Source organism: Corvus moneduloides, chromosome 3 (genome assembly GCF_009650955.1).
Source record: "Corvus moneduloides isolate bCorMon1 chromosome 3, bCorMon1.pri, whole genome shotgun sequence".
In the NCBI taxonomy this organism is placed as follows: Eukaryota; Metazoa; Chordata; class Aves; order Passeriformes; family Corvidae; genus Corvus; species Corvus moneduloides.
In genome coordinates this window covers 96,600,446-96,625,100 of record NC_045478.1, presented here as the reverse complement: position 1 = coordinate 96,625,100, position 24,655 = coordinate 96,600,446, and the positions used below count along the sequence as shown (strand labels likewise).

Sequence of the window (24,655 nt, the reverse complement as noted above, 5' to 3'; positions counted from 1 at the left end):
ATGATTTAATCAGCGCATGAGTGAGGTAACCAACTTGCAGAACACGTTTTAGTCAGTAGAATGACTGTTATAAAAGAGAAGTGCAAGATCCAAATAACCCCCAAAAGTTGTCATGAAATTACTTCTACCTCAGGGACATGAAGAATAGTTGCAATTTCAGCTTTATGCAACCCTAGCTTACTGGCTATGCCAAATTTCACACTCCTATCATTTTTAAAACCCAAAATTAACTAGGTAGAAATCTGATTTTCCTTACCAAAACAAGATTTTGATTCTTTTTTCTCCTAAATTTTATTCAAGTTATACCTTTAATACTAGGGCTTTCAGCTCAGGACTTGTTGCTTTGAAGAGAGACTCCTTAGAAAACTAGAATTAGAATTGGGATGAAGAATGAAAACTGGCATACTCTCTGTGTCTCACTGTAATAGAAGGGAGAGATTTTCTTGTGTTGGAGACTATGCAGCAAGTAAACTGTGTTAACCTCTCACTGTGAAAAAAATTGTACTGCTGCAGTCTGAGTTTACATTGTCTAGAAGTATTTCAGAAGTAAGGGCAGACCTGCATTGGTTTGGAACAGGTTGTCCAGAGAAGAGGTTGAGTCACCATCCCTGGAGGTATTTGAGAGCTGTGTAGATGTGGTGCTTAGGGACGTGGTTTAGTGGTGGAGTTGACAGTGCTGGATTAACAGTTGGACTCCATGGTCTTGGAGGGCTTTTCCAATAAATAGTTCTGTGATTCAGATGTAACACAGTTGTGGAGCAGTAAAACAAGGCAGTAAAGGTAAAATGGTGGCTGTTGGATATTTAGAGTATCTGTTTGGGCCAAGCATCTGTTTGGGCAATCTTTGTCGAGGCTGAGCACTCAGTAGCTCTTATTTGGAGCAAACTAAATTTTCTTTTAGTTCATGCTAACTATTTCAGCCCTAAAGACTTGGAATAAGCAGGCAGAGATATGAATATCTGAGAGGCACCTTAACTAGATCCTCTTTCCCATGCTTTTCCCTGCAGCTTTTGTATGAAGTTTGCAGGAGGTTCGGAAACAGTTTGATATGACTAGAATATAATTGTTGTAATGTTCTCAGGACAACACAAGCTCCTTCTCATGGCCCAGATACACTTGTGATACAACAGAAAAGCTGTTAAAATGGAGCTGAAGATGGGGACCAGATTTTCTAAGCAAACTAGAAAGTCTTTTTCCACATAGAAATGTACCAGTGGTCATGATGGGGGGAATAACCCAAAAGTTATCCAAAATCCAAGTCTTGCGCTTGCCCAGTCTCCTCTGAAAATGTGAGTTTTGATTAGAACATTCAGCAGTATGACTGTTCAGCACTGTAATATGGATATTTCATATTCTCATCCTTTTGTATGTGGGCAGGATCATTAGCTGGAATAAGTCTCTTAAAATGAAACACAGTTATCCTTTCTGCAGAACTGATCACAGTAAATTAATTCCCATTGAGGAAGCTGATGGTCTGATATCACCAGGTAAGAACTTCCACGAAGGCTTCAAGATCCTAGATGTTGGAGTTGGGATTCACATAGCTTTTCTCCCTGAATTAATAATGTTGGCTTATTTTTTTGTATTTCTTTTTAGAGGGACATATGGTATGAGGAGGCAGATAACGTATGAGGTTTTTCACTGAAAACTTGATTTGAATGTTGTCCTCCTCCAAGTACAATCCATGGAAAATTTTCCTTTAGATCTAGATTTCTTCTAGCTAATTTAATAAAGCTTTGCTTTGTGTTTGCTGTGGTGTAACAGTGCAAAGACGTGCAAGAATATCCAATCCTACTGCACATTTGCTTTGCACAGGTTTATCAGGGGTGTACTCCAAGGTTTTCACCTGTACTTTGTTGAGGAGATTTATTCCTTATGGGAACTGAATAGTAACTAATAGGAAATGTGACTCCTGACTTAGGAATGTGGAAGATGCTGTAGTTACACTGGAGAAGCATCCTCAGGAAGTGCAGACTCCTCTCTGAGGAGCTGTGGGAATTCTGTCAATCTTGAGTAGATGGTGGAGACCATCATCACATGTAGATTCTTTGGTGATTGGTAGTACATTTATAGATTATTGGGTGGTGGGTGTTACCCACCCTAGGATGTATCCTAGGATTATTTATATAGTAATCAATTATTCTAGGTGCCAAAGAGGAAGATGAATTGTAAAAGGGATCCATGGGAATCACTTGTTGTCGGGTTATCTTGAGTATGTATGTGGTAGAATGACATAGAGAGAAAATGCAAAAGCAGAGTTGGAAGTTAAAGGAAAAGAAGGTGAGATGAAGCAGAGATGGAGCTACAGGAGACAGGCACTGCAGCATCCTGAAAGGTAGGAAGAGCAGAAGAGATTTGTTATTTCAACAGTGATATTAAAAGAAAAACGTGAAATAGAAAAGTGGGAAAGGAAAGGCTCCATATAGGAAGCTGAGAAAGCACTAAAATATGTGAAAAGGATTCAGTGAGATAGAAATAGATTCTTGAAGAAGCAACTGAATGGTTTGAGACTGAATCAATATTTTTCCTTAAAATTCTGCTGAGATTAATTTTGGCTTAAATGTTGGAATTACTTTTTGCAAGGGAGGAGGTGACAGATGGATCCAGAGAGGGTCTTGACTTTCATGTCTGTACAGAATCTTTTTTTTATTTTTGTTTGTTGAAGGCATTAAAAAAATACCTCTGGCAGTTTTTCCATTTCCTTTGGCTTTCGTGTGTAAAGAAATATTCAAACTGGGAGAGGGGATGGGAAGCTGAGCCAGGTGGCAAGCCTATTCATCACCTAGTCAGTGGTGGAAAATATTGAATGATCAAATGAAAGTGTTTTAAAATAACATGAATACAGAGACAGAAAAAACTGCCAAGGGAAGGAATTTATGTTAAAAGAAAACATGCAGTTTCCCAGTCCAATTGTAATAAGAGACTTCAATGTTCGGTGGAAGGCAGTGTATGTACCATCTGCAGCCATAATTTTTTATTTGTTATTTTTTAGAGTAGTTAGAAAGCCATAAAGAAATGCTTTTATCTGGAAACCATTCAATTTGAATAATTTTATGGAAAACATGTCTTGTATGTCAACGTATGTAAGTATATCTGTGCACAATAGGTCAAAGTCTCTAAATTTGATTCTAAAGAAGAAAAATAATTTTTTGCCCGTTTTCGTAAAGAAAAATGATTTCTGTAAGTTATTGAATAAGCTGTGGTTTGGCACCTCTGTCAACTTTAGAATGTAAACCAAAAGAACAGGAGGAAAAATTGTATTTGAAATAAAAAAGTTTCAGATCTTCAGAACTGTAACTGTGTGTGGCATATCAGCTGCAAATCTTCATCAGCGTGCACAATTTAAGGGGGCATGGTTAGTTTTATTATAACCCCTTGCCTATCCCTTATTTTTCACAATCTGAAAACATCACATGGTAGCAAAACTTACCTCTCACCTTTCTTTTTTTTGTGTACTTTGTAGTCGTGAACTGGAGAACAGTGTCTGCTAATAAAGACTACAGTGTTTTAAAACCATTCTGGGGTTTTACAGAATGTTCAAAATGTATCTGCTGGGAGCCTCTAATATTTTGCTGACAGTTGATATGTTTAATTATTTTTACTTTATTCAACTAAATTTAAAGGGTTTAGCTAACCATGAATTTTTGGTTATTTTCTGCTCAGGGATTCCTTTCTTAAAACCCAGACACCTTAATCAAAATCATGCAGCACATGGGAGCCGTGTACCAGCAGGATATAAAAATCAATTTATTGCTTTGTATTCATACAAATATAAAACTTTTAATGAATTTAACTAATATTTATAGGTAGGTAAAAAAATTCGGCACCAGCAAATGTTGCTAGACTACAGATAGTTTTCTTAAAGAGGGGAATTATATTAGAAACATTCTGTAGTAGACAAAAGAGGGTTTAAAGATATAGGATCTGTAATTTAGAGAAGATACAGCCTAGAAGATACTGTTGTAAACAGCGGCATGTTACCTAAATTCTGTATTAATTGGGTCCAGGCTATTTAATTTTTTTTATTTAGTGTCTTAAATACAAAACATAGTAATTAATTGGTTGGCCAGCCTAGAAATGTGTGAGAAGAAATTAGGTGCTTCAAAATCTTGGAAGAAAGGAAAGGAAATATTTTTGAATCACAGATTTGGGTTGATATATTCTATATAAAGCAAAAACTTGATTTGTTTCTCTCTCTTTTTTAAAGAGAAAAAGCACTTTGACCAAGCCATTTTGACAAAAATGTTTGGAAGATTTCTTCCTCCAATCCCCCCCCTTGCCCTAAGTTTGAATGCAAATGTAGATCAAGCTGTATAAACTTTAAAGACAACTTAAAAGAGCTGTTCTCTGTCCAGTTTTCAAAATAAATAACACCCCATTTTTAGCATCACTGTCTAACAGTTTGTCAAACACATGCAGAAATAATGTCATATTAGCATTTATCCATTGGACAGATGCCATTCATCAGCCAACACTATTTGCAAACAACTAAGTGTGACGGATTTTTAAAACCTAAACTGCTTAAATTAAAACCATGTTTCTTTTATGTAGCAGATGCTATGTTAGGAGATTTGTTTTCTCTGCACATGAGCACTGTCCAAGCCAGTATTGTTCAAAGCTGCCCTGCTCGGTGACAGGGTTCTTGGGTGCTGCTGTCGTGCAAAAATCAGTGATGAACTAGAAATATTTTGACAAGCACTTTGAGAAATAGAGGAGTAAACGACTTCTAAAGAAATAGGTTCTAGTGTAAAAGTGTCTGTAGCCATTGGGAAGCAAATAGATTAGGGATTAACTTTATTCAAATATGCTTTGCTGGTTTTAAAATCCAGTGCAGCACAAGGTACATTATGAATCTGGAGTTTAACAATTGTAACTGAGCTTGAGCTCAAATGATTGAACCAATTTAATTGTTTTATGTCAAGTAGCTCTTGGAAATCTCTCTGCTTGAATGCAGGCTTACTCTTCAGCCACCTGAGGGTCTTTCTTAGAAAGTTCTCAAACCTGTATCCCAAATGTATTTTTGAATTACATGCTGTGCTTAATGAAAAGCAGAGAGTTGATTGGAAAAAGTAATATAGGAAATTAGTTTTCTACATATATGAGGGAGAGATTTATAGTTCCTGTAGTATATTTTGTGCCTTTGTATGCTGGAAGGCATCACCCTGTGGCATGAGAAAGCAGGCATGAAAGAACCTTTTAGATGATAAAAGAAAAAGCAAAGAGCTTTCTTGTCCTAGACTTTGTGGGTTTGGATCCTGGCACAGTTGTATTTGATGGAATTAGTGGGGAGTGGTTTAAATCATGATGATGGAATTAGTGGGTCATTTTCGTCACAACTCAATATGCATAGCAATATATTATATATAAACACATTGTTTGGGACCAAAAGAGTGAGTTTTATTTTGTGGTTCAAGTACTACTATATTCACATGATTTTCTGGAAGTAGATTACCTTGATTCCAACTCTGTCATTTGCATATTAATGAAATAACCTCTGTATCTTCTTTATTTACATCTTTATTTACGCAGAAAGCTTCTTAGATAGAAGTACCCTCTTGCTCCATCCAAGTGACATACAGCACAACAGCAAAAAGTTGGCCTACCACAATACAAATGCCTCATAATCAGTATTGTAGACTAATTCATTGATATTCCAATAAGGAAACTTTGATTTGCATTTTTATCTGAATTTTGGCCCTAAAAATCTGGACAATTATGAAGTTAACAGTGTCAGCTTTAAACGCTCTCTTTCTAGAAATGTGCAGAATCACAAAGACTACCCTGGCACTTTCCTCCAGAAGCTGCAATCTTTACCAGCTTGTGTAACGTAGCAGTGACATGAAAGCAGACAAGTTGGCAAGTGGTTCACCTCTTTGGAGCTGTGAAGAATCCTGCAGACACATTTTGTGTCTTTTTTTTGACTGGATTTCTCTGGAGAAAAAAAAATCAGCGATTGATTCAATGAGATGGGTTCTAAAACACACCACTCTTGATAGAATTGCATCTGTGTATGCTTAATGGCTACCTAAACAAAGGTTGACTGCTGGGCCTAAATCCAATACATACATTAAACACTACTGTCTGACCCTTCTTTGAACTGCCGGGTCGCATCCATCATAACATAATTGGTTTATCCCCTTGTGTCTAAGAAGCTCTGCAGTAAACAGACTGTTCTTATGTCCTGGAGAGCTTAGACTACAAATGAAAACTTTTCTGGATCTGGTAGGTAGGATTAATAGAAGCTAAACAATTTGTGTGGCTAAAAATGTTAGCATTTTGGGAAGTCACACTAATTCTGTATGTAAAACCAACTTTTGTTTAAGCTGCAGGGTCAGAGCCGTCACCATATAATTGGTTTATCCTCTTATGTCTAAGATGCTCTGTAGTAAACAGACTGTTCCTATGTCTTGGAAAGCTTTAGCCTGGCCACTAATGGGAAGCATCATCATTGTTCAATCTCTGTTAACACTGAATGTGCTGGTAAAGTTATACAACTTCATAAATGTGTTCTCAGGCTGGAAGAGAGCGCAAGTTTATGTGATCAATTCTTGTAGGTAAGTTGTTCCAAGCAGTTGGTTGTGCAGGTAGCCCTCCTCTGTACTTTTGTTAGCTCTAGAAGACCTACTCTGGGAAGGAGCAATTTTTTTTGGTGTAATTGCAAAGTACTGTCACTCTGGTGTTACCATCATGTGATAGTAAGGAAGATATCTAAGCTGAATTTTTCTTATTAGGATATGATTTTAAAAAAATCCATTTCAATAGCTCAGACTACTGCACTGAAGTTTAAGTGAAACCCGTTAACATTTAACATGATCCTATGATTGGTCAGAGCACCCCAAAAAAGTTTTCAAACAGCAGATTCTGAAGTCATCTATGCCTCAGGTTAAGTCTTCTGCTCCTTTTTCTCTAACTCCCATAAATAGTTCAAGCCCAACTATTTCTCCTAGGATGCATGCACACATGAAGCTAGGCTTAGGAACCTGTCTGTGTTAATATTTATGCAATCTGTTCTGGAGATCCAGTCTTGTTGACACATTTAATGCATAAGAAAAACTCAATAGACTGGGGGGAAAAAACCTTGCAATGAAGTCTTGCAGTGTGATTTTTTTAAATTAATTACAAGATTTTACAGAATCTGCAAATAAACTTGAAATATATCATAAGGTGTTCTATCAGTAAACGCTTCTAAATACAAAAGGAAATGAGAAAGTGATGTATTCCATATCTAGATATAGGCAGCACTTGGGACAGCGTGAAAAGGCTTTGTCTGTAGCTAAGCAGATTTTTATGCATGAGGAGGTTTTGTCATCCCCTCTCAAATTAGCTTTAATTGTTCGTTACTCATCTTGCCTATGCACTACACTGGGGGTGACAAGCCTAATAATTCTTCATATGGATAATGTAAGGTGATCATGGAGGTGTCTTCCTTCTACTTGTTCTCTAGAAATAGGGAGAATGGTATAGATACTCTCAAAGCAATAGCACGATCTGTGACTGCAGAGTTGGTTTGTATTCAGTTTAACTGGGTAGCAGAGCTACAAAGTGTATCTTGGGCTGTACTCATCTTAAAATTGTGCCATTTGTCTCATCTTCAAAGAAAACTGAGTGTTGGAAAAGTTAACAGTGAGGAATTTATTCAAGTATAGTGTGTATAAGGAACAGGATGTAACTGTCTGATGCTTTTTCAATCCTTTATGTTGTTGCCATTGATTCTACAAACTTTCCTTTATGCAGTAGAATTAAGGCTTTAATCCTAAATTTGGAAAAGATCTATGTTCTCTGAAATTGGTCTGAGCTGACTTTGCAGACTGACTGTGCTAGATGTTGGTGTGGTGAGGTGGAATTGTGTTTCCATTGAAGCTGATGGGTATTTAAGTTAGCACTTCCAAATATGGGGGACTGGATGTAACTGTAGTTTGACTTTAAATATGATAAAAAGTACTTGTAATAGATCTAAAGTTTCAGTCCTGCAAAATCAACTTATGTTCTCTTCTCCTTGCTCCATGTAAAACAATGGATGCCTCATATTGTCAGGATTCAGTTCCCAGCGGGTCATGTTCTCTCCCTCATACTTAACACAAATAATGTGCAGGTTCCCTGTAACAGAGGTGGTGGGGAGCTAAGCAGCATTTTGTTGGCTCTGCACTTCTTTGCAGCTCTGGTAATTCTCTGTTTTGGAATGAATGAGGCTTTGCAAAGAACTGATGGACTTCATTTAACTTTCTAGAAAGTTAATGAGTATGGTTCAAATTGGCTTGGCTCTCCCTTGAATTGGTTTACGGGATAGGCAACTCCAGAGAACAGTTCATCCAGTAAAATGATGGTTGTGTAAGACAGGAAAGGCTCTCAACTTCAAGACATTCCTATTAACCAGAATTAATAATTCCACTTTCTGTGTTCATATTATCATGGATCCATTTCCTGTTGGTGATGGGAAGCATGACAGCATTTGCTTCTGGGACATCTGTATGTAAGATTTGTGTTATTTATATATAATTGTTGTTAGAGGGATGCAATAATTTCACAGTAATAACTGCAGGAAATTCCCTCAGTGTTACCATGTATGTTGTAGGACTACAATGCACATATTTGATTGCAAAACATTTTAAGGTGTTTACCTCCTGAAAACTTCTCAAAATGGTTCCAAATAAATTCCCTGTAAGCCAAGCTGATGAAAATTAAAATCAATTTTCATATATGGCTGGTAACCTCTTCTTCTGACCAAGAGACTTACTTGGTTTGTATTACTTAAATTTGGAAAATAGGTAAACGTACTGGATTGTGTCCATAAAGAAATGACATATGTACTTCAAGCTCACAATAAGATGCTGTGATTTTTTTTTTTTATTTGCAGATATCCTGTTTTCCTTGGTTTACAAAGACAACTCAGTGTCGAGGCAACTGAAGACGGGTGTGCTGGGCTAACACAAATTTAACTGAAGCCAAGAATGCCCTGGTTTGGCTCTGGAAAGGGTACTAAGCAGCCAAGGACACTTGGAAGGCCAAATCTAAACCAGTACGGTGAGTTTCCTATGTTGTACTGGATACAGCCATAATTATGCATGAGAATTTATTCTGTCTATCCCGTCTTCGTATCTTGTTTTAACAGAGGATAGTCTGCTTTCTGTGTGCCAGAGCAGCATGACAATATCTTCATGAGTGACACAAACTATATGTTCTCCTTTTCTAGGAACAGCTTTAATTTCTTGTCACTAGTTCTCTGCCTTTTAGACAAAATTGACTGTATGGCTCTAGTTTGCCCTGGTCAGGATGTGGGGAAAGCTAAATCCAACATACAGACTGACCTAAAAAAGTTATATTGGCATTGAGAGAGATTTAGTAAGTCATTTATTTTGCAACGTAAGTAGAAACCAAGGTGGTGATTAAAAAATAAAAATAAATTCCATTAATTGTTTATCTACTTGTGTAAAAACTGAGAAGACCTGGATTTCTTCAGAGGATTATTATTTACTCCTGATACTGTGCTTCAGTAATATCTTTCAGTAGACCCTTCCTCTAAAGCTGTTTTCATAGAAAATGTCCAGCTACATATTTGCTAGAACAGCCTCTGACTTTTTGATGCTATGTTCTGTAGACTCTCTATCGCTTAGAAAAGTCTTTAAATATCTAAAGCAGAATAAAATGCCTTAGTCTGAATGAAATATAAGATCCCCTAAGTGGTATCATTCTTTAATGTAGTTGATGTTCCCTGTTTTCATGAATGCACAAATATTCATGTGGAAACAAGTCTCTAGCTTATTCATATATATCCCTGGTTTATGTTTTCACCAAACTAATTATCCCATCTAATTTCAATTATTTTCAACTTGTTTTCTAGAAGATCCATTTGCTCTTACTAATTTAAAGCTTTCTGTTCTTCTCTTTTCCAATTTTCTCTCTTCTTGCTTGTTATGCCTGAATTAAAAACATCTGGATTAAAAATGGTGAGGTTTTGATAACAAGTCTCTTATTCATTTTTCTTGTAAAATACCACAACATCCTTTCTATACTTAGCATCCAAGAAACATTGGGATATATTGAAAGTTTTCATAAGAAAGTATTTTTTTAATAGAAAAACGCTGTTTTGATCAAGTTTGGGGTTTTTTAATAAGAAATTTTTGCTTTACTTGGAGAGTTAGCTTTTCATTACACCTCAGGGAAAGAAAACTGGATTTTTTTGAGTTTCAACATCTGAGACTAAAAAAACAATGAAAAATTGCATGTGTTTATAATCACTGCAATTGGAATTATTATGCTCTGCTTGCATGTATTTTGTCAGCAAATCCTGACAGTCCAAATTTACACACATACTCAAAAAAATAGGTGAAAGAAAAGGCCTGAAAAGAGGATGAACAATCCTATGCACTGATAACGTGCATTAACAAACCATTCTTCACTCAGCTGCAGCAAAAGGTATGCAGAAATTTCGCATGTTCCTATATAGTAGGAAGCAAATTCCATTCTACCAAAACAAGGTTATGACAGAAGGAAAATGAATACAAGCACAGCTGTCTAGCCAAGGATCTTCTTTTTTTAAATTTATTTCTTGCCAATCTATCTCTGCTGTGACCTGCCCAGAAACAAGGACAAGGAGTGTAGACTAGGGAATGAGCTTGTTATCATAGGTCCAGTGCTACCACTTAAAAATGGATTATGCAGATGAGTAACCTCAATCTCTTGACACAATTTGCAAGAGTGAGATTGGAAATTCAAGTCCGTGCAAACGCTGTTCAAGCTGGAACAGTTGCTATTGCAAAAATAAAATGGGTAAAACCAGGTATGAATGGCAGACTTGGGGAGTTTGCAGTTTGTTTACTGAATATCATGTGCTCAAATCTAAGGGAAGTTGTTTTTCAAAAGTTGCTTAATTACTGATTCAGTCGGAGCCACTGAAGCATAACAGTTAGTGATTCTGAAAATCTGATTGTCAACACAGGGTTCTGTGTCCTCACAAGTTTTCTCTGTTTTGCTCTTGGACTGGAATTCAACTGCAGAACTGAATTTCCTGAACATTCTGGGACAGTTTAACTGCAGCCTGAACATTACAAGTCAGACGTGGTGTGTAATTAGAGTATTTGTTGTAGAATAAAAAACTTTTCATATCTGATGTTGATTCATGAACATTCAAATAAAAATTATATGATCAGGAGTGTCCATTCATATCCCATCAGGAGGAATATCCATTCATATCGTGTGCATTCCTTTTAATTCATTCTGAACTCTTGTGGAACTGCAGAACCAAAAAATGTCTGTGGCTCTGCCAAGGAGTGACTGCCTGAATTTCCACTGGAAATTCCAGTAAGCATTAGCACTTAATTACTGTATTCTACCTTAGAGGCAGGAATTAAGTGATGTGTAGCATAGCTAGGGCCTTCTGCATGTCTTAATGTGTCACACTACAACTGAAGTCAGGGGTAGAGCTCCCTTGTTGGTAATCTGTGCTTGGAAGGATCTGCAAGTACATCATAAATAACTGACTCCCAATTACGTAACGTAAATTGCTCCTGCTTTCCCAAGAGGATAATTGCATATTAATACGTGCTCATTAATAAGTATTGCAGGTACTGAAAAACAACCTAATTTCCTTTCCTCACTTATAAAGCTAAACTTGCCTATTCTTGGACATATTCTATATACGCAGAAGCTGATTTTGCCTTGACATAGTAATTCTCATAGACAAAAGTCACAAAAGTGTCTGTCTTGCTTAACATTTCAGTCTAGTTCTTGAGCTCTGACCTCACAGGAATACAGGGTCAACTTTCAGGATTTTGGCACTCCACATGGTGCTGTGTAGTGAGCATTTAGGCCCTCAGAACAATCGTGTCTGGGTTAGGTTTTGCTCACATTAAAGTCAGAGAGGCAAACAGCTTCTTCCATTTGACTCCTCACAGGCAGAGTTGTACCACTTTCAATTAACACTCGCCCCTTGTCCACCCACCCAAACCTCCTGGAGACCAGGAATGGGGTAGCGAGGAACAGCAATTTTCATATAGCACAGTATCAAATTGATTCCAGGCTTTGCAGCCATTTTTCAAACCAAATTTGTAATGAAGCTTTATTTTAACATACCTGGTATATTTATTTTCTTTATCTTTGCTGCTACCACCTTTTGAAAACTTATTGGCCTGGTCACATGCAAGGGTGAGGAAAGATTTTTAAGGGTGCAAGATTGCTTGCTTTCATAGCGTGTAATAGAAAGTAAGCTTGAGATGACAAATGTTGTGGTGCTTCTTCCCAGAGCTCAAACTCATGTAGTTACTTTGAACAGGAACTGTACAGATAATCATCCTTTAATGCCATGATAAGAAATTCAAGTTTCATATTTTGCAGTTTGTGCTTGTGTGTGTGTGTATTCTATATGTATGTGAAGTGCTAGAGAACTGAAGCAAAGGGTTCCCACTGTGAGATATTATTCGATGTACACTTAGCACATGTAAATGCTTTGTCTGGCAATCATGCCAATCGCCATGGAATAACATGCAAGGAGTAGGAAACAATTATGTGGTAACTGCAGCCCACAGTGGTTTGGTGAAAAGTCCTAGTCAGAAACTGCTTTCACGTCAGAAAACTCTGTATCATCAGAAATTCCTTAAATGTCAGCAAGGGTGTAGTCCTTACAAAAATCCTTGAATACTCTGGGGTTATTTTTACTTGTCTTCCTTTGTGTCTTTTATTTTCTTTCATCAGGTATATGAGCAACCAAGTGTATAAACATTATGCCGACTTGTATACTAATAGGGAATAAGTCTTATTCATTGGTTTATTTCAGCTTTTGTTTCTTTTGAAAGAAAGAAGTTTTCAGTGAAGAACTGACACTTCAAGAATCTTGTCAAAGGGCTGTCTTGTATAAAACCTTATCAGTCCTTTCTATATAAGATAAATACATACAGGCTTCTGTATGGCATTTTTTGCTTTCATAGAAGAGCTCCAGGGGACTGAATGCTTATTTTTGCAAAAAAAACCCAAAAATAAAAACAAACAAACAAAAAAACAAAACCAAAAAAACCCCCAACAAAACAAAAACAAAACGAAAAACCATGCAAAGATACAAACAGAAAATAGAATGGCCTTGATTTCAAATTTTTTTCCCAAACTGTGGCTAGAAAAGGTTAAAAGTCCACCTTGCCTTTCTGACAAAGCAGAAAGAACTTAGAAAAATATCTATTAGTCTTCTCAAAATATTTAGAGAGCACTCTTGCCTTTCAGGGATGTCTGTGCCCCACAGGGTAAGTATAGGCTTTGAAGATGAGAGTCAGAGCTGGACAAGTCACCCTGCAGAGGCTGCAGAGCAGGGAATGGGCTGGATGTGAAACAGGTGGGCTCTACCCTTCACAGCAGGACCAGCAGATGTTTCTGTTCAGAGCTGAATTGGTGCTTGATGTGGGAGGGGTAGAGCCTGGAGTGGAAAGAAAGGATGAAGAACTTTCCCTTTGCTTTAATTATTCCGTGTGGTTCTGCACTCAGGTGAAGATGTCTGCTCCTGAATACTCAGTTATTTCAATGGTCTATAGTCAAGGGCAGACTATTTGAAAATCCTGAAGTCAAAAAGAATATCAACTATATTTTATAATGCTTTCTTAGCTTTCCCGTAATAGGGTATAATTCAAGGTCAACCATCTTTTTCACTACGAGTTTGTCAAAATATTAGACTTCCTTTGTTACTGTTTCTTATAATGGCTCTAATGAAATATGTGGTTTTGAAAAGCGGGAGGTGCTTTTGTGCTTTCTGGCTCCATTTGAACTGCATAGTGATTAACAGTAACATTGTAACAGTTAAGATCTATTTTGATGGTGAAAGTCAACATCTGTTATCATACAAACCTGTTTTTTTTTATTTTTAATTACAAAATAATTAAAAAATTCTTTCAGACATTGAGCAGATGATACACAACACCTTTTCTTTTCTTGCACTCTTTTACCTTAAAATGAATGTGTTTTGCTTCTCTTTGTGTTTACTGGAAATTAAAAGCTGGCACAGCCTTATGCTTTTACTGCAGATTATAACCACTTTAAGCAGTAGTCTATTAAATAATGCTGTCTGCCAAGGAACTATCTTAGGTGAAGTTTTATGAACCTCTCCCCACCATTCTGAAGAACTCCTTAAACTTCTGATATCTGTTGGTGACAGCTGAAAAAATAATTTGCTGCTCTCATATTCTCGCTGTTTAGCTCTTCTTAAGATTGCAATACTAAACCTTTTAAAGGTCTAATTTGACAAACCTGAGCTGGGAGGCATAATTTTGGATACCGGTTGTTTGAATGAGCTGTGAGGGAAGAAAATCGGCATTATAGAGTTGTAGAGTGATTTGGGTCAGAAGGGACCTTAAGGATCATCTAGTTCCAAACCCCCCTGCCACGGGCAGCAACACCTTCCACTTGACCACATTACTGAAAGTCCCACCTAGCCTGAACTTGAAGACTGCCAGCGATGGGGCATTCACATCTTCTGTGGTGATGACAACCTGGTCCGGTGCCTCACCACACTCTGAGTAAAGAATTCCTTCCTAACATCCAATCCAAATCTCTTTTTAAATTCAAAGCCATCCTCCTTTGTGCTATCACTATCTGCCCCTGTAAAAAGTCACTCTCCATTTTTTTTATAAACTTGCTTTCTGTACTGGAGCCTTCTCTTCTCCAAGCTGAACAGCCTCAGCTCTGTCAGCCTGTCAATATTATGCCCATAGTCTAATGTATTTACAGGTGTGTTTTTATAAAGTATACATTACATATACATTTCTATTATGTAAGCATTCAGAGCTATTGTCTTCATTAACTCAGGAGTAGCATCTATGACAGATTTTTTGTTCCCATGTGTATTAATGATGCTTCAAAAATGCTATTTCACATACAGAACTGAAATTAACAATTGGTTATTTTGAAGGCAGTAGTTTTCTGAAAATTCGTGCACCATGCTGGTAGTGAAGAGAGATCAGACTTCAGGAGGACATTTGCAATGTTTGCTAAGTGACATTTATGGTCATGCTTAAGGAATCATATATTTCCAAATGATATGTGTATTTTGTGTACACAGGGAAAAAACCTCAAGTAGAGGACAGCTGTAGTTATCATGAAGTACAGAAAAGGTTTGATGTCAATGCAGACCTCAAATTGAAACAAACCATTGAAACTACAAATGAGTACTATTCACCTGTGCCACTTCTGACTAGCCAGTTATGGTAAAAGGGGGCATTTTTAGTCAGATTGCATAGAATATGCACAGTATTTTACAATCAGAGGCAAATAGAAAAGTCTCCCCCACCAAAGTTCGTGAATAATAAGATGGCTTCCAAAATAGTCTTCAAATTTGAACCAGTTGCTACAAGATGATAAAAGCCCTAAGGCAAAGACCAAGTTTTAAGTATGTACTTCACTACTCTTGTGTGAATCCAGCTTTATTCACTCAAACCCTGTATTTAACTGCTGTCTGCCTTGTCTGGAAAAAGGTATCAGGTTCAATGTATTCTGTGGTAGCTCATCCATCATCAACAGAGATTTTAAAAGATGGGGGGAAAAAAAGTGTTACTTGACTAGTATGTACATATGCAAGGAAAGGGAGGAGGAAGCTTTGAACGATGTTCTCTTTCCATTAGCTAAATAAACACACTGCTCTCTATTATAAGAATCGTTGTATTGCTGATATTTTGGAAATTTTTGCATTGCCTAATAACCAACAGTATCTACTATTTTCCATAGTGTTTAGTCTGTTCAAAACCTCAAACCTCCTCCTTGGGTGTGAACAATTACATGAATTTTTCTCTGAAGATTTTAAGTAGCTTTAAATTTGCTAGATTAGGGTCTTTGTTCAAGAAGAGCAAATGGTGTGTGAATGATGGACAGTGATGCGGGTGGCCAATGAAATAATCTTTGTTGTAATCTTTTGTTGATTATTAATCCTAAAATCATCAAAGATAGAGAATATATGGGCTGAGATCTAGGAAATACAAACTTCTGCAAATATGATCTGAATTGCAAAAACAAGACAAAGATACAGTTACCTAAACTGTGGAAAATCTTATAATGGAAAAAGACACGTTTGCCTATGTGAGACTATCCTCTTTCAGCTGGTGCATGTCTATCAGCTAAAATGTCACATATCCGTTCCAAAGTTAGCAAGGTCAAACACCTTCCTTCTGCCTTTCCCAAAATTGCCATCACTGATATATATATTGCTCCAAAGTCTTAAATCATGTCTCATGATTGAATTGCATGGTAAAGAGTATTCTCAGAGATTAGATTAATAATTGGTCTGATTGTCTAACCTGTACTCACTTTAGTAGTCCCTTAGGGGGAATGGCTTAAGAAATGACTCAGATGTGAAATGACTGTTCCAAAGTTGAATCTTGTTTTACCAAAGGTAATCTCTGTTGCAGCCTATGGAAATTTAAAGCATTGAAAAAACCTGAATCTCCTTAAGGTTTTGTAATGACATTATATACTGGGAAGGGCAAAAAAGGATTCTTTAAGTTTTACTAAATAATCCAGTTTTACAAACTGACTGCAAATCAGGGCATGGTATGAAGATGACTTGATTCTACAAAGAACTACTCTATACTGAGCTATTTTTCTTAACTAATTTGAAATTGAAACAGAGACTTAAAACTATTTATGTTATAGTTCAACTCAAATATTTTGGGAAGATGTGCCAAGTCCTGTAGGGCATCTGATTTTCTTTAGCTGGTCCTTATGTTGTTTATGCATGTTGATGTTTGATCAGCAAAACCACAGATAAATATGGCTAGGGATGCTGAGTTTTGTTTGTCTTTTTAAGGCTTTTAATTAATTGCATTGCAGAGGAGGTGATTTGCTGCTTACATGTCAGAAGAATGATGTGCTGTTTAGGGCCTGCCCTTTAAAGAAAATGTATGACAGTTTAGGGTGAGGGTAAATAAGACAGAAATATATCAACACAGAGATAAGGAAAAACAGATGTGGAGAAGAGCAGTGTTCAAGGCTGAATTACAAGCTGTTCATTACTGGTATACAGTCAAAGTACCCTACTGGGTTGAGCAGCAAGGGCAGAGTGCTTTGAGTTGGTCTGGGAGCACATGGAATAAATCATATTATTTCCATGTTTCCTTGTCACTGCTGACAGTGGGACTCCTTGTGGGTGGAGGTTCACTAGCATTGCAGGTATCTCCATAAACAGAGCATGATGGCTACTCTCAGAGTAGCAGTCAATCTGGGATCAATCTGTTTATTCCTGTTGTTTCTCTGTGTAGCCTCTACTCCTGTATGCTCTCAATGTCTCCTAATTTTGCGTCAGTAGTGTATTTTGTGGGCACTTTCCTGATGTTTGGGATGGGTACCTTGGAAGAAAACTTAAAAGATCAAGGAACTCCACCAATGATACCCTTCATTGCTTTCCTTGTGTCCACTTATTTTCCTCTCATCTTAACCTTGTTCTAAAGCTGGCCTGTTATCAAGGTGTTTATAAAGTCAAATATCTTTAGTCCTTCTCCTAGTAAGAGCGTTGCATTTGTGGGTCTCTTGCCTTAGAAATGGAGAAGGTCATAAAAAAAACCATCTCCTCTATTATCCTTAAGTTTGACTACTTAATAGCATGTAGTAAAACACTTGTGTTTTAAGGGCTTTAGGGATTGTTTCTGTGAACAAAAGAGTAATATGAAGAAGCAAAGGGCACATTAAATAAATATTCCTGGCTGCTACCAAGTTTGAGCCTTTTTTTGACTTGACTTGTTCCTGTTCTTCATGTATACAACATTCTAATTACTCCATGAAATGCGCTTTTCCTTCTTTCATATGTCTGAATCTTTTTTTGTATTTTTTGTTATACTGGTGAACTGGAATTAGGGTGTATGTAAATGTCATCTCAAGTTCTTGCTGTACTATCTCAGCTGTGTATATGATCTTTTTGGTAAATCTGTGACCTTTTACAAAAATTCTCAGCTTTGCCTTTTGAACATTTGCTGCATTAAAGAAGGAGGCTAAGCTATAGAATACTAAGCTTATGGTAGCTTAAACATAGTCTAAACTTCTGTTTTCCTTTGTAGATGCAAAACCTTCCCTCAGTGAATGGAGATTTCCACTCTAGGCTGTTTCTCTGCTTTTACAAGTGGTGCAGTGTGTTTTATTTTTGACTTAAGGGGCAGGGGGGCATGGGTTGAAAGATAAGAAAACTGTGTTGTAGTATACTGGTTCCAAAAATGATAAAATGTGAAAAATAACAGACTTATTCCAGGGCCATGTAATCAAAATAGATTTTTCACTGGAGATATAAAAAGAGGCTATGCAAAACATTCCTGAAATAATTTATGCTGAGTTCAAGTTTAAGCCAGAGATACAACAGTATATTATGTGTTCTTCTGGCATTCTGTCTTTAAATCAACAAAACTATCTCAACTTTTGCCCTCTGGTCAGTGCAGCGATTGCCTTAATATTGTACAGTCAGAGCTGTGGGTCTCCCAGACCTTCAAATGGCTCATTTTCAAAATCAAAAGGCTTTCTTGTTTTTTAGTGTCATCTATCCCGTTTCTATGACAGTGATAGGCTGTGGTTTATTAATATTCAGGGACTGAGCTATCCACCAATTTAATTCTGTATATTCCTCTGTGTCCTGGGATGTCTTGGTGCCATGCTCACAAAAAGAAGCATTCATGTCTCTCTGCTTGGAAATTCCTGCTTTTCTGGTTATGCTTAGTTATGCCAACCACCTGTGTGACCTACCTGTTGGTAACCCAGTGAGTTGGTAACATTTGCCAGGTGCAAGGGCTGAGTCCTGCTTGGGCAAGGCAGCTCCACTTGTGCAATCCACCTTCAGAGCTTAAAAGGTTTTACAGTGTCTGTGTGGCCTGGCTGTGCTAGCTGGCCTTAGGGCCAGCAGATGGACCCTGGCTCTGCTTGGCATGTTACCACAGACATAGGGATAGCCAAAGGGTCAAGGCCTATCAGGAGATCTGCTAAGATTGAATATTTTTGTTGTGAAGGTATTTATATTCCTTCCCCTTTCTCTACTGTATCATTTTCCTCATTGCTTCCAGATATCTTACCATCTTAATTCAAGGAGTTTCAAGGGTTTTCTTTTTGTTTGCTTTTGGGGTTTTTTAGCCAATTATTTGTTAGCTGAAGCTCTGCTCTGCTTTATCAGGAAAATACACAGGAGAGAACTGTGACTGGAAAGGTCTTAAACATGAGTTAACTAACTTGAAGTTGTACAAAGCGATCTGCCAGAGACTTCAGAAGAAAAATCTAAATTCCCAGAAAAATAAAACTTGTGAATCTATAAACTTAGTTAAAGCTCTGAACAGCAGAGATTATTTCAAATTTTTTTGAAATAGATTCAGTTGAAAAAGAAATTGTCATTTGAATTTGCAGTCTGTTGCAAAATCTGTTGAAACACTTGGTGGTTTTGTTGGTGCTCTCAACTGGGACTAGACTTGGCCTCCAAATGCAAGCATTCTTAGTGCAAAAAGCATTATAGTCAAGTAGAAGCTACATTTACTACTCAAAATAATATCTCTGTTCAGAGAGGCCAGTCCCTGAAAACATCCCAGAATTAAGAGTTCACCAAAGAGTTATAAAAGTTTCATGCAAATTTGTATACACTTTGATAATTAGGTACAATGAAAAATGTGTGGGAAACATACAAAACCAATGGGAATTTTTTATTTCATAAGTCATCTAATATGTGTAACACTACAGCAATCAAACTTAGAATGAGACATCTCCACCCATTGAAGAAACACTCTCCATATCTCTCTGTATGTTCCTACATGTTTATAGCATTTTGTAGGCAAGTTGCTGTAGTGCTAAAGCAGGTGTCCCCTGGTACATGTGACAGAGCAGAAAGTGACAACCTTGTCACGCTGCTCTGCCCCATAACACGGGCTGCAGTTTCACTGCCTTGTACTCAGCCTGTATTTCCATCAAGGAACTTCCCACAGATGCTCTTGTAATTATTGTTGGTTCTAAGTGTCTGCAGTGGAAAGAACAACTTCCATCTTGAAGAAATTTTGGTTCTGCTGTGTGCCAAGAGGGGCTCATGAGGTGTATGAAGGGACAAGACTACACAGAAACTTTTGAAAGACTGACCCAGGCATGTGGCTGAAATCTGGCATGGTCTTACCAGGTCCCAGATATTAGGAATCTTGAGTGATCTATGTTACCAAGTTCTAGATTTTCTTCTTTATGCTTGCAGTAGAAAGTAGCTTAGAGGGAACTGGTGGTGCAGGCAGTGAAGAGGGGCTCAAGAGCCAGTGAGGGAGTTAAATTACTGGACAATATAGATATATAGTCTGCAAAGGTCAAAAGGAGCCTGAATCAACCCTTGGACTGTAGCCTAACATGAAACTGCCTAGCACTTTTGAAAAATTCAGATTTGATCTCCTTTAAAGAAGTCATAAGGAAAAATATGTTTGTGTTAAGTCTGAGACGTGTTGGTGACATGAGAATGGGCAAATTACAGTTACTGCATTGAGTTCCTGCTAGGTTTATTTTTATTGAATGACATAGTTTAATTATGCTGCAGTGGGGGATAATTTAACTTGTCCAAAAAAGTCAACTTACTGCCAAGTTCACATATTTATAATACCCTAGGTTAGACTGAACCAGAGCTGTATTTTGAAAAGGAAAAAAAAGGTATTTTGCACTGGAAGTGTAAAATTTTTTAGGACATGAGGGTAGCAAAAAGGGTAATTGGGTATCTTTAGTTAGAATTAATGAAGCAATTATGTTTTTAATGGCTTCTAAGCTACTTACTGATATTTAGATAGTACACTGAATTTGTTGTGTAGCATCCCTTTGAAAGTGTAACTTAAATATTCCATCTGTTATCATTTACATGTCATTTTAAAAGAACACTGCCTACTTATACCCTTTGTTTTGATACCTCTTCTTTAAATTTATGTAGTCATTCTGTGTATGATAGTAGGAGGCTGTTTTATGCAAACAGTGAGGGAACAAGGTTTAATGAATAGCAGGAAGGTGTTCATTCTGCCTGGGGTGGGGAGGAAACCCAGCACCTTTCATGTACTTTTATGTAAAGACCTAATATTTTTAGGCATGGCTGAATTCTTTTTTGTGTGTAATCAGAACTATGGAAAATATACAACATCCTGTTTGTATTATATGCTTCTCAGATGTTCCTCATTAGGAGAATCATCCTTCCTATCCAAGCATTGCTCCATCCAGCATTAATTATCTATCGTTATACTACCCAAATTCATCACAATTTGCTGGTATCACAACATAAAAACATCAAGAACATATTTTAAAGAAAGCCATACGTAACTTAAAGTTCATGCATGAGAAAAAACCGAACTTGTTGAAGTCATGCTTTTATATTTTTTTTGGAGGGGGAAAAGTTAATCTCTTGTAGGAGAAAAATAGCATTTCTTTCTCTTTTCCAGATCTCATAAAGCTTTCCCCACAACTGAATTGTCAACTTTTGCATGAGTGGGCAGGCAAATGACGTGATGACTTTTTCTCTGAACATTTACCAGAAAATGAGGACCTCACGTGTGTTAAGCGTATATTGCAAAAATAAAGGAATAAGATAATGATTTTAGATTTACAGCATTTTTTAAAATCTATGTGACACATGATGAAATTGTTAAAATATTATTGGCCTTAGCATCAGAAGTCATAATTTCCTTACTTTTTCCCTCTCTAGAGGTTTTCTCAACTTGGTTATTCATCAGCAGTAAACAAAACAGACTTTTACTCATACAGGGCAAGAAAGAAAAGGCAATCTAGTTAAGATTAAGTAGATTTTGCTGAAGTTGAGAGACTTCAAATCCATGAAAATGGGAGAATATCTCAGTTGATAGTTAACTCAAGATAAAGGTATTTTAAATATGCATGGAAATATGCTTATTTTTAGACCAGCAAGCATATCTTTAAAGTGTAACACTGTTGTCAGCTTACACTAACAGTTATTTAGCAGAACTGGCAGGCCTTTTGTCTTTTATTAGTCAAGTACCTGGTAAGCTGAGATCTTCATCAATAGCTGACACTCAGGCTCTGCCACAGTACAGTTACACAGCTAGGGACAGGGAAGATACTAATATTGATTCTCCAAGATAAACTCCCAATTAATTTCAAAAGCATAGCCTCAGTCTCCTACTCTGGGTTTTTCAATATATTATTTTCCCAAATTTTACTACCAATTAACTGATAGGGTAATGTTCAGCATTGCTACTAAAGACTAGGCAATATGCATGGAGGTAATACATCAGAATATTTGCAACATGTTGCTTTTAAGATAATTTCAAATATCTCATGTTTGTTATGCAGTAATACCAAAAGACCTCAAATCTGTAAATAGTCTTTAAACATGGTTAAGGAACGTATATATTTGGCAGGGTGTCCATATTTCATCACTGCAGTGTATCATGCTGTGAATAGTAAAATAGCTTGTTAAATAGTAGGGTAGCTTGGATGCACATATGTAGTTTCAACGAAGTAGTTCTTTAAAGTGTTTTTAATGAAACATATATGCCTATTGCTTAAACCTAAACTAAGATATAGGTTTTTTTCTCTTTTTTCTTTCCTTAAAAAGAGGTAGTAACTTTCATATCTTCTAGGCTAGTAGTTTGTTAACTTATTGTTTCTTCCTAATTAATTTTGTTAAACAACTTCTATGCAAAGTACATTATTGGGCTCAGGAGTTCAGTGCTAATCTTGCTTGAAAAGTTTTCTCTGACTTGAAAGTAGAGGGAAGATGAAGTTTGTAATGGAAATTTTAGAGGTAGCCTTGGCCTGTATGCTACGAGCTGATATTACTGTAATGCATCAGCTTTTTTTTTCTTCCAAACATGCCAGATTTTGCTTTCCCAGTGAAATATGATAATGCAATTAATTCTGTTTTCACCACACAACCTTTCTCTGTGTTCTTGAATGGTGAGTCCACGTACATATCACAACAAGAACCCTCTATCGTAAGTTCCTGACCTTTGTGTGTGCTGTAAATCAGCTCAGTGGTGGTACTTGAAGAGAGCAGAAGGATTTGGCCCTGTCTCTCCTGTAAGAAATACTGGCAGTGGAGGTTAGTGGTGTGTTGCAATCTGTGTTGTGATATGCTGGGGGAGGAGGGAGCTCTGCCTATCTCATCTGCCTTGGGAATCTCCCCAAGGTAAACAGGAGGAGAACGGCATGTATGAGGGAGGACAACCCGAGTGTGGAAGAGTAACAAAAACAGCCAATAAATTCACATCAAGGACACAATCTGGACACCAGTACACACTTAAATCTGTGATCTGAATGTACAACAGTACTTGTGAAAAAAAGAAATCACCCTTGAATAAATGAGACTATCTAACTGAAATGCCAAGAAAAGGGTCAAACGGTTACAGAAGGATTAAGGGGGAGAGGAATTAATAATAAAAATGATGCTATGGTGGAAAAAAAAGATCAGAGAGAGACATTTTTTCATGCAAGATTGTCAGAGAAGGTTGCTCAGCATACATTATGAAATGCATCCTTTAGAATAATTTACTTCTTCCTTCCTATATCTTTTAATAGCTATCATTTGTAGCAGTTGTCACAAATTATAATTAACAAGCTAAATGATAGTTTAATTAAAGTTCAATGTGGATTTTTTAATGGAATTCAATTTGCCTTGGATTTAACAGGGAACAATTATTGAATACTATTTTTACTAATGTAAATTTGGGCTGAAAAGTGACCATAACTTCATGAGAAATAAATCCATCTAATTTTTAGTTTGCTTGATATAAAAGGTCGCCCAGTTACAACACAGTTATTGATTTGAATTAATAGATTAAAGAATTCATGGTTTCTGCACCTCTTTTCCCCCCAAAAAAATAAAAGGAGTAGTTGTTTGGTCAGAGTAGAAATCACAGGGTGTGATTTATCTATTTGTATGTACAATGTGAAAGGAAAAAAATCAATAAATACTTGAAACTACTATTTAATACACATCTTATTTCCGGATAATTCATTAATTTTTTGATTACTTCAGGAGGCAGACTCATTTTATTTTCTTCTATGGTCAGTACTTGTGAAGAATATTTATACTTTCCTAAGGTTTTGGTGCTCCTTTTTTGTGAAAATATTACCTTTAAAAATGATGGCAGTTTGAATTGATTGGTACTGTATTGTATCAATGAGAAGTCTGGAATGTTCTTGAACACTCCCAGTGAATCAGAGACTTATTATTTGGTTTGGGTCTGTTCTTTGGAGGTACTGGATCAATCCATTGCTAACGTATGGCTGATGCACATCCTTGTATGTGCTATGTCACTCAGGATAAGTAATACCGTATCAAATATGCAATACCAAACAAGGCAAGATGCTTTAGAACCCCATAAAAGTATGGATCATGGCATGAGGTTTTTATCCCACAGTATTGGAATTGCTGATACAGTGGGGGAAAATGAGTGGGGAAATACTGAATAGTTGCTTTAATGTATTTGGAGCATAAGAACATGGATAATTAAAACAATTAGGCATGCTTCTCACAGAACTTAATGAGGTTGATCAATCCTGTTACAGATTCAGCTCATATTAACATTACAGCCACAGCTCCTAACATTCTCAAAGGGTCTGTCTTTAATAAGAGAGATCTCTGAAAAGATCCTGAGAGTTACCAGATGATAGAAGCATTGTATTTGGAGGGAGACTTTTGGAGGAACCACCATGTTAATTTTGATTGTCAAGTCTGATTTATTCATTATTA

General features: G+C 36.9%; 1 long non-coding RNA gene across 2 annotated transcripts in view; it reads left to right on the top strand.

Moving 5' to 3' along the window:
• The first annotated feature begins 2,115 nt into the window (after window positions 1–2,115).
• LOC116441210 overlaps window positions 2,116–24,655 on the top strand; it is a 318,677-nt gene continuing 296,137 nt past the window's right edge. Inside the window, exons 1-2 of one of the 2 annotated variants that reach the window (XR_004238960.1) lie at window positions 2,116–2,335; window positions 8,855–9,021. This is a non-coding gene — a long non-coding RNA (uncharacterized LOC116441210). The remainder of the gene's footprint in view (window positions 2,336–8,854; window positions 9,022–24,655) is intronic. The other variant, XR_004238959.1, reaches the window with a different exon arrangement.